Consider the following 16936-nt stretch of genomic DNA (forward strand, 5'->3'; position numbering starts at 1 on the left):
GCCCAGGCAGTTTAAATTTCTGATGGGCAATTTCCCAGCTCCCTGGGATAGTGCAGGAATATTTCAGATTCTGAGTTAAAATAGGAGATTTGTGACTGATCTGACTTACTTACCTGGATAATTATGCAGGAAATGTTAGACAGGTTAAAACCTACTCTAACCCTCGTAGCCATACAACTGGCATCCCTCCCCACCCCCAACTCCTTACTGCCCAATTCTCTTCCCATGGATCACCCCTCCACACACACCTCTTGACCCTCTGACTCCTCTCCTAATGCTCTGATTTCCCCTGACCCTCTAACCTCCCACAAACCTTCATCACCCCAACTCCCTAACTGAACACAACCTGGTCCAACCTCACCTCCCAAATCTAACCCTCAACCAAACCTCCCCCAACCCTGGCAGCGCCCTGTTTCTCCCTCTCAACCTTTCACTATCCTTTGACTACCACCCAATCCAACCTGACCCAACCTCACCACTCTTTCCACTGCCTACTTATCTCACACACCCTACCATTTTACCCACTCATACACTCGTACACTCATAGACTAACACGCTAAGAAATTCTGGGACATTTAATCTTACCAGATTACTGCAGCTAACATTTAAAAACTAAAGGGCATGGCTTCTGCCCAGATTTTGTCCGCTCCTCCCGCTGAGAATTCCTGCTAACTGAGTTTGGAAGGATCCCATCAGAAGGTTGGCCGGAAAAATCAGGGTACAGTAAATAGATGGTTTTTGACAGTTCAGCATTGGATAAAAAGGTTCCAATGCTGACCGGAAGATTGAGCCATTTTTATTAGGTGTGCATTCCTCAATACTCGTATTCACACAGCAAGTATGTGTGTATTCCAACGTTTATTAACATTTGCTGGTAAAATGGTAAGAGAAAATACACTGTGTGTATTGGTTTTAATTAATCTCTGTCACTTCCTGGGTTAATTTTTTCTTAAAACCATGCATAACATGAGTGAAAACTCTGCTCAGCAGCACCATGGAAACACAAACAGTATTGCAGAGTGAGAAGTTAACATAATGTACAGCAGAGAATGGACTAGTCAGTACAAGAGGTCAGTCTGAGACCCATTCGGAATTTACTCTCAACAGAATGATGAACTGAGATCCAAGCAGGGGAGAGACAGACATTTGCCAAGTGATGATGGAAATGGTCTTGGGGATTGGTGATGAGTGAAGAGGAGCAGGAATGCTTTTCAGCTTCAGATAAAAAAAATTAAATCAGTTCTTGAAACATTGCTGATTAATCTATCTGGAACACTGAAAAAATGGTGCCCACAAATTTAACAATGGGAATAATGAAGTGTAAATTATCCGACTGTTTTAATCTGCAGTATGCTGTTATGTTTTGCTCTATTTCAATATCTTAACAACGTATCAACTTTATAAAAACTAATTTGTGCACAGCAAGCCCCCACAAACAGCAATATGATCATGACCAGGTAAGTTGAGTTAGGATGTAGGTTAAAGGATAAAATTACAATATGCCGGCTTATCTTCAAAATAGTGTCAAAAAACCGGAGTATCAGTCTAGATTTTGGTTCTTAGGCCTTGAAATAGGGCTTGAAATACAAACTTTTAACTCGATATAAGAATGTTGTCAATTGAATGTGTGATGCCCTTTTAGGGACATAAGGTTGTAAATGGAACCAGTCATTAAGAGTGTGATAGAATAAAAATTTAAGTTGAATCTGGTGAGAGAGATGGTGAGAAGTGGAAATAATTAGGTGACTTGACCCCAGAGAAACTCACTCCTTTTTTACAGCTTCAACAATTAAATAGTGGAGGTTGGGGAGTGGGCTTCTTGGGTAGGTTCACATGACCTCCCAACCCTCGCCGCACAAGATGAAGAAAAACAAAACTTACCTTGAGCATTGCTGAAGAATGATTTTTTTTTAAGCTTTTCACCGTTCACCAGAAACTGACAGGCAATCAGAATTCAGCAGTATCTTTCAGGGCAATTCTTAAGAATACCAATGAGAGGGCAAAACAATGTTGATATTGTATCAGGGGAGTGCTGATTGATTGGCAAATGGATTCTGACTGCTAGAGGTGTTTCCATTCAGAATGCACCAGTTAGTGATGACTGTCAGTTAACTGCTAAGATTAGCTTAAACTTTAAAGCAGGCAGGTTGATTTTTTTTTGATTGGTCAAGATATTGCCCTGAGAAAGTAACTAGTTTGTTCAGTTGAGACTGACACAGTGCATATTCCTTCTGTCCGTATAGGAGAGGGTCTTGTGTACTAATATATGTAAATTCTAGTATTCACTAGTGAAGCGCACAACGAGTCTGACTGACAATCCTAAGTTGTTTGTCAGAAGAATTATTTGCATACTTAGACTTATCCTGCAAATGATGCCTAATCATGTATTGTGCGTTTTGCAAGTACAGGTTAATTGGATAGTCAGTACCTTGTTTGTTGCAAAAAGCCAAGGAACATGCCATTTGATGTGATTCCCCCAGAGATATGCTGTTGTCTTTACTAATCAGAGTCCACATGTCAAACAATCAGCACTCTCTTTTCATACAGTTTAAATGTGACATTCCCTTTACATTGATATTCTTGCAAATTGTCTTGATGAGTGTAAGATGAAAAGCTTTGACAAAATATGTTTTCTTTCAGCAATACTAAAAAAACCTACCTTCTTGTCACTGGATCTCCAAAAGAGTCAACTTCAACCAGCAGACATTTGGACCCAGAAGCTACTGAATTCTGGTTGCCTGTCAGTTTCTGGTGACCTGAGACACCAGCATTTAGCACTGTGATGGGGCCAAGTTACTCACCTTCACCAAGTAGTCAGCCCTTAATGAGCTGACTGGTGGGTGATTGAGTGAGTTATTTCACTGGTGAGGGCAGTGTGTCAGTTTTCAACTCGCACACTTGTCCCATACTTAGCAATAATATGGGAAATTCTACCCATAATTTAAATGATCCCTATAGATTTTCCAAAAAAAACAAATTAAGCAGAGACAAATCTAATATTAGAGGGCAAGCAGGTCTAAAAGTACATATTGATCCTTTACAATTACACTGTTAGATATTTCTGTTGAATTATTGATCATTGATCATAAGATCAATCAGTGCATCAGAGATCGCCATGAATCACTAAAGTGAAGCACAAACACTAAAAGTAGTTTGTTGATGTCATATGATTTGACAGAAATCTATCCCTATATAAATAAAACCAAAACCATAAAATGTGGTAGATTTCATAAGCACAAAAAATGTACATTAGCAAGCTAAATTCCTTTAGACAAAAATATGAGCCACTATATATATAAAAGCGATATCTCCATTTATAAAATATGCAATTATAAATGTCTATGCTTCCCTCCTGCTGATCCCCTGTAGTAGCATTAGTAATGTATAATTACAGTGTGATAAGTTTATATTGGCACTTCGAATTAAGAATTTATTGCATAATATAAAAAAATCTTTTCAAAGCAACAGAACTACATCTATACTCTAATAAGCCAGTGCCTTCTATTCTCACTTCACCTGATGGTTACACCTGATATTGACTTCCTGAATGCAATTTCACAGGAGATTGATTGAATGTATTAACAATCTTAGATTTGCACATACTTTCTACAAAAACTATTTCCATTATAAATGTCCAAGTCTATATTTATAATAGGAACTGCCAATGTAAACTGACTAGTTGTAATGAAATCCTTCCCTGTAGAGATGGTACAATACCATCAGAAACACGGCAAGTTCGCAAAGCACATGCCATTAAATGACCTGTGAACTACATCTTAGAACATGACTGATCTAGACTAAAAATCAGAGTAAAAGAACAAACAGAATCAATACATCATTAGTATACCACCTAACTATTATTCTACTAATAAACAAACAGCAAGCAGCAATAATTTCCAGATGTTTCTTCAGGGTTCTCTTGATCAGCTAACATAAATCTGAAAAACACAGCTTTCTTGCATATAGTTGTTGCAAGAGTATTAAAATCTGTTTCCGTAGGGATTTAAGGATTATGCAACCAATGATCGGTTTTAAAAGGTAAATTACTGACACAAAATTTGCAGTTACCCACACTGGCGATCTTTAAATGTAACTAAACTCTACTTGCAATACAATTGTGATTACTAGATGGGTATGCCTCTTATTTCATGGAGATACAGCCTAAGGAGACCACTGAAGCCAGAAGCTCCTTGCCTCAGAAAGGTAGGTCTGGGCAGGAAAGGCAGTGCTGCAATTCCACCAGAAGGGGCTTGCCCTCCAATTGATGCAGCCTTCACTCCACCATCCAAAATTTATCCTGTCTTTACTGTTCACTGCTGGTGGAACCGCCAAAGCTTCAGAGCTTCCGGCCCTCTGACTGGGCTGGCTGCATCAGAATTCTGCATACCATCTTTAAAAAGATGGCATGTCTAACAGTAGTACGTTAGGAATTTGCCCCTGGCAAAATTGTTGAACATTTGAGAGTAACAGCACAATTCCACTGTGCCGAAGGAAGCTCAATAATAGGTTTTTTAAGGCTGATGGTTTTGGGTCAACAATCGCTATAAGCAGGCAAGAGTAATACAGTGAAGGTTGAGGCTGATGCTTAGAAGGTTCAATATGATAGCGGGAGGCTGCAGTGTGGTGGCTTCCAGTCAACATGTATCGACGCACATGTCTGTGTTAATACAACGTGCTCTCTCCAGTGAATCTCCAGGATGGAGTTCACAACGATGGCATGGGTACAGAGTTTGTGGTTGATGCCACATACAGGGATCTCCTTTGATCAAAAAGCTTTGGACATGAGGGAGTGCATTCTGCTGCCTTCCATGGGAAACTATTCTTGGACAGGCTGGAGGAAAATCTGAAGGGAGGTATCACTGAATCACGGGGTTTCTGTTTATCATTGCTTCGACATTTGCCATTTTTGTACAGGGTAGCAGTAGCTCCAGGGATCAGCAGGTAGAGAGGAAGTGGCATCAATTACAGCTTCTGAAACCTCCTCAGAGACAGTGAGAATAATACTTCTGGCTTGCAGGGGATGAATGTCCATCCGGGTGACAGATGCATCTTTCACCCCATGAAAGAACAGCGGAGGCATCAACTACCTGTTCACTAATGTGTGTGATTTGCCAAGTTCTTTACATGTATCTGTCTAATTGGCCAGCTATCTTGTGGTCATGTGCTAGCCATTCAGCCAATGAGCAGAAGTGTCTCATACTGGAAGCTATTGTCCAATGATCTACCTCAATCTCTTCAGTTTATTTCTCCCTCACAAGGATTTCTTGAAATTTTCTGCAAAGATAACTTTTTCATTTAACTTAAAATAATTACCAGACCCAGGGAAAAAGTGAGAAAACTGTTGGATTGAAAGGCTGACAAAATGAAGCAGTAAAATTTCAAAATTCCTCAGATTCTGGAAGTCTCCCAATAGAATTGAAAATAGCAAAGGTAACACCATTATACAAGAGTGCTTTCAGAAAGTAACAAGAAAGGTTGATAAATGGGAACTGTACATGTGGTACATTTGAATTTCCAAAAGGCATCTGATAAGATGCAACACCAAAAGTTACTACACAATAATACCTTGTCTTACAAGCAGTATTAGCAAACTTACAGGATTAGTTAACTAACAGAAATCACAGAGTAGGGATAAAAGAGTTATTTCAGTTTAGAGGCTGTAAGTATCATAAGTAAGTATCATTACCATAAGGACTAGTGCTGGGATGGCAATGATTTACAATCTTTATCAAAGGCTTGGAGGAAAGAACGAATGTATGATTGCCAAATATGTCAATGACAGTAAAATAGGCAAGAAAGTAAGTTATCAAGAGGAGGCAAAGAGACTACAAAGGCTATAAAAGACTAAGTGAGTTGGGGAAAAATAGGCAGTTAGAATTTAAAATGGGAAAATGTGAACTTGTCCATTTTGGCAGGAAGAATAGAAAAACAATATATTATTTAAATGATGAGAGCTTACGGTACTCGACATTAAAAAGGAATCTAGGTGTCCTGGTACATGAATCATTAAAAGCTACTGTACAGGTATAGCAAGTGATTAGGAACGCATATTGAATGTTGGTGTTTACTGCAAGGAAAATGAAATACAAATTAGGCAAGCTCTACTGCAGTTGCACAATGCCTTAATGAGACTACATCTAGTTTACAATTTTGGTCTCCTTACTTGCAGAGAAATATAATTATATGGGAAGAAATTCAGAGAATACACACAACTCAGTCCTAGGATGAGAAGATTATCCTATGAGGAAAAGTTGAACAATTTGGGCCTATATCATTGGGGATGAAGACAATGAGAGATAATTGTATTTTAAAATGCAAGAGCTTGAGGGAACTTGCTAGGGTAGATACTGAGAGGGTGCTTCCCCCTATGCAGATACAAGAAGTAGGTCGGACATTTTAAAAATAGGATGTCTTCTTTCTAAGATTGAGATGAGCAGAAATTATTTTGTCACAGAGAACTGTTAGCATATGGAATTCTCTTTAACAGAAAATAATGGAGGCTGGGTCATTGAATTTATTCATGGTTAAGTCAGAAAGACTTTTCAAAGACAAGGAAATCAAGTGGTATGGCAAGGAGATAGGAGAGTGATGTTGAAACCACAGCCAGATCAGCCATGGTCACATTGAATGGTGGAGCAGAGACTCAAAGACGCCAATGGCCTACTCTTGCTTCCAAGTCCTATGTTCCTCAGAGCAGCTGAAATCATGAAAAGTCAATAAGTTCAACAGTGTTTAGTTGAAGAGGATGTGTTATCAATTATGTCTTAACAATAATTCATCTCTCTTGAATCAAACTCAATGGCTGCAAAATATGGCTCGTTAGCAGCTGTGGTTTTGGCGCTCCAAATGCCAATTTGGCATCTGTGACATGTCTGCTGGCAGCAGAGTCAGAGTCATTTTAGTGAAGACGTTGATGCTGCTGCTATTTTGGAATTTGTTGTAATGTGTCATTGACTGCACACACATTGCTTTGTGAGAGCTGCATGTGAATTCCATCCTATACCACAGTCAAAAGGAATCCCATGTCTTCAATGTCCACCTGACCACAGTCAATTATGCAAATCCATACAACAGTCATGATTGCCTTCATTTATCAGCCGTTCAGCAATGGCAACAAGTGAGAGGATGGCTACAAGGACGTAGTTTATGACCCTGTGCACATGTTGGCACCACTTGGCATGCTGTCAAACAGGATGAGGTATTGCAACAATACTTTTGCTGCCTGGACCACTACATTAAATTCATGCAGGACTCAGCAGAATAGTTTTTATGACTCATGGCAGCCTGCTGAGGCAGCACAATTTTGGCTTTGACAATAGCTATCTGACAAATCATTGTTGAAGAAGGCAGCTAGGTAGCTCTTTGCTGCTTATGTTGTCCAATCCCAACCCATCTGACAGTGATACCAGCAACTTCAAACCTAATTCTAAATCTTGCCTTTCATCTGTGGTTGAACGTCATGAAACCCACTTAACCACAGTGTATAAATAAAAGCCATCGCAAAATAAAGATTCCTAAATAAATTTGTAAACCAAAGCATTTGCTATTCTGTAAAAATGTCAAATATTCACCTCTGTGCATTGCTTAGGGTCTGCTTTCCATAAGCCTTTGCCCATCCTAATACTCCTATGCTGTGCTACCCCAATGGTTACAATATGGAGTTATTTTCAGCAGGAGAAAAACTGGAGATAGAGGTTGACTTCAGAGGGCATGGCTTTGGACTGCACCATCTTGGCATGATGGTGGTAGCAATCTAGATGGCGTGGGATGATGATTGCTGTCATCTTGAAAGAAGAATTCATGTTCATGCTCCATTGAGCCATTGTCACTTCCAGGGATGTCCCTTAACAATGGTAGCAATTTAAAGTAGCTCAGATTGATGAATTCTGCGACATTCTGCAAGCCCCTTTCCGCACTATTTGGACAACTATGTTGGCAGTGGTTCAACCTTCCACTTGGTCATTGGGTGCCTTTGGCTTCTGACATCGGCCATCACATTATTTCATTAAGGATGGACCAGCATTTTGTAATGCAGTTAGTCACTACAACCACCTCACAAAGGCTCAGCTTCAAGCTCTGTGCACTAAGTTATTGCCAGATTATCCATCCTCCTTTACATTGCAATAGCACTTTTGGACGGGTCTGCCAATTCACTGAGTAGCTCATTGTGCATGTCTATCAGGCCTTCTTTCTAGCCAGTCACACAAAAATTCTCATTGGAGGCTTCTGCAGCAAAACCCATGGGTAATTTCAACTTCCTTTGAGTTGGCACCTGTGTTATCCTGCCCTGCCAGTTCTGGCTGCAGCTTCCTCAAGTAACATGTCTCACCACATACAGACCCTGTATCTATGCCACCCTCTAAATTATACACAGTGTCAGTATCTAATCTTCTCGTTGCAAACGTAAAATCAAGCGATGGCATTTCTTTGACCCCACTGAAGCAATGGCAGAGTAGGGACTCCTGACTACAGTGAGTCTGGAGCAGGGACCTTGCATAAGTCCTGGAGCCATGTTTGGGACCTGGCTAATGAAGATGAACTCTACTTAAGTACTTCCTTTTTATTCTTTTGTATCTCAAAATGGCACCAGATTGTGGTGACAGAACACTTTTCACTGTATTTCCCTAGATATATGTGACAATAAATCATTCATTCATTCATTCATCTTATAGGGGCCTGAATGACACAGGCAACAGTGAACAATGTAGCGTGATCATGCAGGAAGTCCAACGAGCATTATCTCAACGTCAAGAATAACTCTCTGCTTCTTTTAACTATGTTCTGAGTATCAATGGGACATTCTGCTAGGAAGTGGTAAGATGCATATTAAGGGGTTTATTGCTTGCTAGTGATCATAATCACTACTGATTTTACCTTATAATATGCAACTTCCTGTCCTACCCTGACCAAACTAGATCCCTAGAATTCTCAACAGTCAGTGCAAGCATTTGGAGACGTCAGCTTATAGCTGGCTGTGAAAAGTCTTCCTGTTTTTCACCTGCAACAGCGTCTCAGAACACAATTCATGGGCACCGACTGCACACATCCCTCTTCCACGGACATTGGTGTCTGATTTTCACTACCCACTCAGCATCCTCATGACACGTCTCTGATTCACTCACAGGATTCTTACAAAGTACAGACCTATATTGAATAGCACACTGGCAGCTAGCATTGAAAGGCTGTTGCAAGGGCACGTTGCGTGCAAGGACAGCACCCAGCCCACAGATCGGACCAGGCTGCATCACAACGTTGCTCACTTGATCCCTTAGCATGTGCTCAGTTAGTACCTGCTTGCGTATTCACAGCAACCACGTATTGGTGCTTCAGCCAGATTTGAAGGTTATCAGTACGACCATACTGATGTGCTCTTTTGCAGACTGCATGTCGTACTTGTCTGGGATCTGCCTAGTGGAGGGGGTGGGACATCTTGCGGTATGGCACACCAGGATATCAACCAAATACCTACCACATATGACATATGCCCCTGTGCGTCACACACACTGCATGTTTATTCAAACAAATGGCCTTTTTGGAAAGTAGGTGTGGATTAGTCTTCAGTCCAGTCAAGGGGGGACTGCAGTCTGTCATGGGATCACCATTATGTCAGTCATGGACAGAGTCTGCACATAGTCCAGGGGCTTTGCAATGGTCAGGCCTGTAGACAATCACAGTCAAGGGAATCATGCATCATCAGCTAGAGAGCTGCAATAACAGCCGTCAGGGGCCTGGTTGGTCGTGTTGAGTGGCTGCTCATTGATGTTGGTCAGAGATCTGCAGCAAATACAATCCTGGGCGGCTTTGGGCATTGACTGTTCAGCAGTGTGCAAAAAGGATGGAGTGTAGAGGCCAAAGGACTATCATTGTCACAAGTGGCTGGGCAGCCCAGGACTGAGCAGGGGGTGACAGCAGGGGGACATGTTGGGATGAGGGTAATATCAAGGTATTATGGGGTAGTGCAGAACTGCATTAGAGGATATGAAAGACTACAGGAGGGGGGTTTCATTGCCGGTGGCCACCATCATAGCCTTCAGTGGGGAAGTGCAGATGAGTCAGGTAGGCATCATTATGTTACAATGTTGGAGCTCAGGGGCAGGAAGGGCAGCTGGAGACAAAGTTCAATGTGTTGAGTCTCCACATTGATAGTGGGTCATGGCAATGAGTGGGAATGGGTTGTCGGAGTAGCGTAAGGGCAGTATCAGTGTCAGTTTGACAGGCGAAGGCACAGGATTCCTGTCCACTGGGGGCTATGACACTGAATGGTCGAAAACATGAGCATGTGCGTGCAAAATGCAGCTAAACATAATTTCATCATTCGTTTGCAATTCCTGCAGGCCACTGGTGCTTGCAAATTGAACTTTTACATTTCAATGATGCAGAAGATGACTTTGAAACCGATGAATGCCAGCCTAATGTGACTTGCAAGTTTGAAACTTGTAAGGGTGCTGTGGGAGGCAGAGATGATTCATCATCCATCTTTTAGGTATGGCAATGAGCTCAACTGAATGCATTGATGAGTTTCATTGTTGCTGTGGGTTTGGGATGGGAAAGGGGTTGGAACTCAGTGGGCACTCTCTTTTTGATGGAATATGTGGCTTACTCAGCTGGAACAGCACCTTCACCAAGTTGGTGCACACACTGACATATAAACAGAAAGAGAGTGGTTAAAGGAGGAGTAGGGCCAATCAGAGACGAAAAAGGGGATTTACACATTGAAGTGTTAAATAAATATATTGCGTCTGCATTTGAAAAAGAGAAGGCTGGTTCCCAGGCCGCAGTGATAGAGGAAGAAATCCTTTCACTGCAGGTGGTCAAATTAATAAGGAAGAAGTCTTGGCCAGATTGTTGGCATTTCAGGTTGACAAGGAACTGGGACCAGATGAGATGCATCCAAGGGTTTCAAAGGAAGAGTAGAAATTGCAGGGGCATTGACCATAATCTTTCAGTCTTTGCTGGACTTTGGTGAGGTGCTAAAAGTCTAAAATATTGCTAATATTACAGTCTTGCTCAAGAAATGTTGAAAGGATGATTGTAACAATTACAGACCAATTCAGCAGTGGAGAAACTTCTAGAAATAGTTATTTGTGACAGAATTAGGAGTCACATGGAAAAAAATGTGAGTTAATTAGGAACAGCAAGCACACATTTCTAAAGAGGGAATCATATTTAACTAACTTGCTGAAAATTTTGAAGTTGTAACAGAGAAGGTTGATGGGGGTAATGCTGTTGATGTAGTATATAATGATTTCCAGAAGGTGTTTGTTACAGTGTCACACAACAGACTTGTGAGGAAAATTCTACTTCGTGGTATGAAAGGGTCAGTGGCTATGTGGATACAAAATTGGCTGAATGATAGATAATATTTTTGGACTGGAATAAAGCTTCTAGTGGAGTTCCCCAGAGGTTGGAATTGGGATCCTTGCTTTTCCTGATATATGTTAATGATCTGGGTCTTTGCACAGGGGACGATTTCAAAGTTTGCAGATGACATGAAACTTGGAAGAATTGTAAACTATAAGGAGGATAGTATTGAACTCCAAATGGACATTAACAAGTTTGTAGAGTGGGTGGACAGGTGCCAGATGAGGTTTGATGCAGAGAAAAGTGAAATGATGCACTTTGGTTGGAAGAACACTACAAAATATGGGTAAAATTTTAAAGAGGGTGCAGAATTAGAAGATCCAGGTGTATATGTGTACAAATCATTGAAGGTGGTTGGACAGGTGGAGAGAGCAGTTAATAAAGCATACAGCATTCTTAGTTTTATTAATAGGGGCATAGAGACTGGAGCGAGGAGGTGACGTTGAACTTGTAAATAACATTTGTTAAACCTCAGCTAGATTATTGAGGACAATTGTGATTGCCACATTGTTGGAAAGATGTAAATGCATTGGAGAGACTACAGAAGTGATTTACAAGAATGGTTCCTGGGATGAGAGACTTTAGTTATGAGGGGAGTTTGAAGAGGGAGGGACTGTTCTACTTGAAGTGAAATAGGCTGAGAGGAGATTTGATAGAGGTTTGCAAAACCATGAGCTGGCTGTTCCCGCTCATAAAAGAAAAAAACAATAAGACGGCATAGATTTAAACTGATGTGCAGAAGAAGCGAGGGTGATGTGAAAAAAATGTCACACAGAGAGTAATAGAGTACGGAATGCATTGCCAGGAAAGGTGGTGAAGGCAGGTTCAACTTCCACATCCAAAAGAGCACTGGATGATTATTTGGATAGAAATGGTGCACAGAGATAAGTGGGAAAGGCAGGAGAAGGGCAATAAGTAATAGAATCAAAGCAGGCATAATGGGCCAAATAGCATCCTTCTGTGCTATAACAATGATGTGATTCTGAAGCTGAAGCTAACCACCTGACAGAAACATGGCCTTTGTTACTGGGGTGTACCATGCCTCCCTGTATAGAGATGTGTGCAGCTGACATCTGCAGGGAATGTCATTCAGAGCTAAGAGGCTGTTTTGCTCATTATGTTCCTAACACAGGTCATTTTCAGGAGGAGTCATGCACCCAGATGCTGGAGAGCTGTTGGCTGCTTTAAATCCTGCTGGCTGCGAAAGTGACTTCTGCTTTCTATGTGATGGGCTCCTTCCAGGGAATGACAGGTGACCTCTGTGGGATCTCTCTGTCATGCACCCAAAAAATGCATCACAGTGATTGATGCCAGCGTGCAAGAACACACCAGTTCATTTTGTTTCTCCCATGACGAGGTCAGTTCTGCTACCCAGGCAGTAGCATTCAGAAACATAGCTGGGATGCCAAAGGTGCAGGGTGCCATTGACTGCACACAAGGGGCCAGAGGGTCATGTCACAACATGGTGAAATTCATCAACAGGAAAGAATTCCATTCCATTAACATCCAGGTGATCTGTGATCATGTTATGACTTCCTGGGTGTGTTTGCCCACTACCCTGGCAACTGCCTCGATTCCTACATCCTTGAGCACTCTTGCGTACCTGGTATGTTTGAGGGTCCAGGTGTCTGCCAAGGCTGGTTACTGGAGGACAAGGGTTACCCATTGTGACAATGGGGGTGGAGGGTGGGGGTGGTAGGCTCTAGTACAGTCCAGAGAGTGTGTGCTGCATCATCCAGCATGCTATGCCCTGCACAGCTGAAACAGGTAATGAGGCAATGTGTTGAATGCTGGGGATCTGTGTGGCATCAGTCTTCTGAGGACATCTGGGAAGAGGAAGCTCTCCTTGTCCATAACAGAGCTCAGCTGGGGGAGGCAATGGCCTAGTGGTATTATCATTGGACTGTTAATCCTGAGACTCAGGCAATGTTCTGGCAAATGGTGCAATTTGAATTCAATAAATATCTGGAATTAAGAATCAAATGATGACTATGAATCTATTGTTGATTGTTAGGAAAAACCCATCTTGTTTGCTAATGTCTTTTAGGGAAGGAAACTGCCATCCTTACCCGGTCTGGCCTACATGTGACTCCAGACCCACGGCAATGTGGTTGACTCTTAATCACCCACTGGGCTATTAGGAATGGGCAATAAATGCTGCCTAGCCAGCGACACCCTCATCCCATGAATGAATAATAATAACAAAAAGCTGCATTGGCCACCACAGGCCAGTCAGGACCAGAATGGCTCCTGCTTCCAGTAGATGAGAGCTCGGTGCAAAAACCATCATAGACTATGAAATAGTCAGTGGTCACCTTGCTAGTTTTTGATTTGCATTGTGGGGCAAACTCCAGACTTTGTTCATTTTGTTTGTACTCACTTTGGTTGACTGTAAATAAAAGGTCATATTTGGAATTGCAATTACTTGCTTGTCTGTATATGTTCCACTACTGGACAATAACTAGCTAAAGGTATACAGGAGGCACTGGGGACAATGTAATGGTGATTTACAGAGGATGTTTAGGCAGGATGTAGCCAATGTCAGTAAACTTTATAGCCTGGTGATTAAACAACTAGGTTGAGAGAATAGTGTTGCTTGCGTGAGAGAGGTCTTGGGGAAAGAAGCTCTCTGTGAAACTTGATGAAAATGTCACTTCACCAAAAAAAAACAAGATTCAGCCAACATCTCTTAAAGTCATGAGATGGCAATGAATGAAAACCCAGCTTAGAATGTATTGTGAGAATCATATTATCCATGTCCATATAACTGATTTTAACTCACATTTTGCACAATACATTAGCAAAATTACACTCAGAATGATGATTCCTGGCTGCAAATTAAACTTATACCTGTACTAAGCACGAGTAACGTATGATCCACCTTCACAGAAACAATGTTCCAAATTCAAGAAAGTAGGTTATTTCAACTGAATCCAGAATCAAACACAAGGGTTAATGCTTTTAAAATAGAAATGTGTAATGTGTTCATCTTAGCTTTTTAATGAGCTCGTTAAACTATAGGATAACTGCAGTGAAGGATGCCAGTGACGAATATTTTTAAGGAAATTTAACAACATTTTTGCTGAAGGAAGTGTAGAGGAACATAATCACATGTCACGTATTAATGTACGGAGAAACTTGAGACTTTGTCACAGAAAATAAGAGGAATACTTTGGTCGGTATGTAGCATCCTTGACAAAACAAACATGATGAGCTCAATGACCTTTACTTTTGCTTTGGTCGTTTGTTTTTGTTAAACACGTTTGTGCATGCAAGTAGTAATGTTGTAGCAGAATAGAATTAATTAGATTCCTAGCACCTAATTTTATTCTGTGGACTTTGTCAGAATATTCATCTTCTAAAAAAATTAATCAACTCCTATAAAGATCAAAAGAAAATTTTACGTGTTACTTAGAGTTGATTCAGCAACTGGAGTGATTTAAACTCCTGCTTAACAATTTTCATAGAGTAAAATTTTGAGTCAACTTTATGCCAGTCCATTCAACTGACCTTTCATTTGAGATTAAATTTTGCAAAGGCACATGAAAGGATTCAAGCAGTATATAATCATGTCTGCATAACTTTTCATTTATTTTGTTATAAAGGGTACTTTTTCATTCATCCAGGATTATATGTGATAAATCATATCTCTGCCTTTTTGTTGTCTTTGATATTGTGTGGAAATTATCCCAGGATTCTTTGACTCACTAGCTTCATTCTTCCTCAGGCCCTCACTGGGTCTCAGCAACATGGGCAGGACTTACTTCAATGTTTTGTTGAAGAGCTATCTGAACTAGGCACTATGATTTATACCAAGTAAGATACTAATGCTGAGTGGAAGCAGTGATTTGAAATATCCCAGAAAAATTTCCATAAGAATGAGAGACATGAAATTCAATTTCTTATAAATGTTCATACATATGTATTACTGTATAGCTAACACCACAATACCAATGAAAAATCACTTACCCTACTGACATTTGCTTTAAATTTAAGTTGTTTATTTTTCTTTTGATTTCCTTTTGTAAAACAATATTTTAACTCAAATTGAAATTCAAATTTAAGCTTGTGGTTTCCAACAATTTCATGGTAATCCAAGGTCATAGTCCATACAAAATACAATAATATTCACACAAGACTATTACTGATACATCATATGAAGGATTTCACCTTTATTTTCTGGTCAGCTTTGCATCTACCATTACATTTGTTGACTGACTGAAATTTCTGTGAAGAAGGGACAAAGATATTTTGGGATTCTGCAGGTGTGACTGTGTGGGGTAGGAGGCGACATTTATTGCTGGAAATATGCTGGCTCTATTGTGACAAGTGGCAGTTGAACCAAGCATAAACTATCTTCTGGAAATGCATCGCAAAGGAGAAATGGTAGAGAATGATGGAGTGGTCCATCAAAAAGGGTTTCTGAAAAGCTGAAACCTTGGGGTGATAATGCAATATGGTCTTCAAAAATATATGTAATTTGTGTTTTTGACTGGAGGTCTAATTGATAGCACGGAGTGATAATCAGACTTTAGGGACTGAAAAAAGGAATTTTAGGAGTAATTCATTTTGAATTGTATGAGAAGAAAGGTTTGAGGAATTAAGCGATCTTTTAGTGGAACAAAAGATTGGGAAAACGGAGGCAAAGACAGTTCACATGATGTCTTGATCCTGGACATAACCAAGTCCATAAGATCCTCATAATGAACAGCAGAGGTGAGAACAGAGGATATTGAAGTAGGATGTCAGAGAGGTGTGGTAACTAAGGATTCTGGGATCACCCTTAGACTCAAGTGTATTCATGAATTTATATGATTCTCCTATAGAGAAGAGATGTGCTACTCTTTGTACCGGTGAGTGGTCAATGAGAGTAATCAAATGGAGATGCTTTCAAGTCCACAGACTTCACATGTGAAAACACAAAAGTGAGTACCAGGCAGGATGTTGGAATGGAAAACTTTAAAAATTTAAGTAACTTTGGGAGTTGCGAACATCAGAGATGGAACTCAAGCACCATTTTGAGAAGTTACCAGAGGCAATAATATTAGTGCAGACGGAAACCCAGAGGGTTCAGTGCAGGAATTAGATGAGGTAGTAATGTTGGAGCAGAGGGAAAATATTTTCACAAAGTGAATGACAAGAGTGATGCAAGGGGAGGTGAGCCAGAGTTTTGCATGCAGGAAAGAAGATAAAGTGTTGATCAGAAATTAACTTGTCACCAATTAAAATCTCTAAGGTGGTGAAGCCTTGGATAACAGCAAGGTTGAACGGGTAACCAAATGTGTGAATGAGAGCGTTGAGTGAGAGGTCGGGAGAATTAGGGTCAATTGGATTAAGATTGAGGATAAGAAGTTACTTCATGCAGAGGTTAAGAAAGGAGATCTTGGCAAGTAGAAAGGGCAAGAATTCTAAAAGGAAGACTGGAAGAATGGGAGATAGTAATGGACTTGATAGAAAAAGAAAACATCAGTAACGTAAGAGTTATATAGTGTAGGCATGGCATGGTGGAAGCCATTTCAGGTTCGGTAATTTTGGTAAAGGGGAAGGAATCACTGTCTTGCTGCTAGATTGCTGC

At 40.6% G+C, this 16936-nt stretch overlaps 1 protein-coding gene across 2 annotated transcripts in view; it reads right to left on the minus strand.

Moving 5' to 3' along the window:
* LOC109912652 (pro-neuregulin-2, membrane-bound isoform-like) overlaps positions 1-16936 on the minus strand; it is a 663648-nt gene that overhangs the window by 16995 nt on the left and 629717 nt on the right. The gene's annotated exons all lie outside the window — the stretch shown is intronic.

Source organism: Rhincodon typus, chromosome 12 (genome assembly GCF_021869965.1).
Source record: "Rhincodon typus isolate 14 chromosome 12, sRhiTyp1.1, whole genome shotgun sequence".
Classification (NCBI taxonomy): Eukaryota; Metazoa; Chordata; class Chondrichthyes; order Orectolobiformes; family Rhincodontidae; genus Rhincodon; species Rhincodon typus.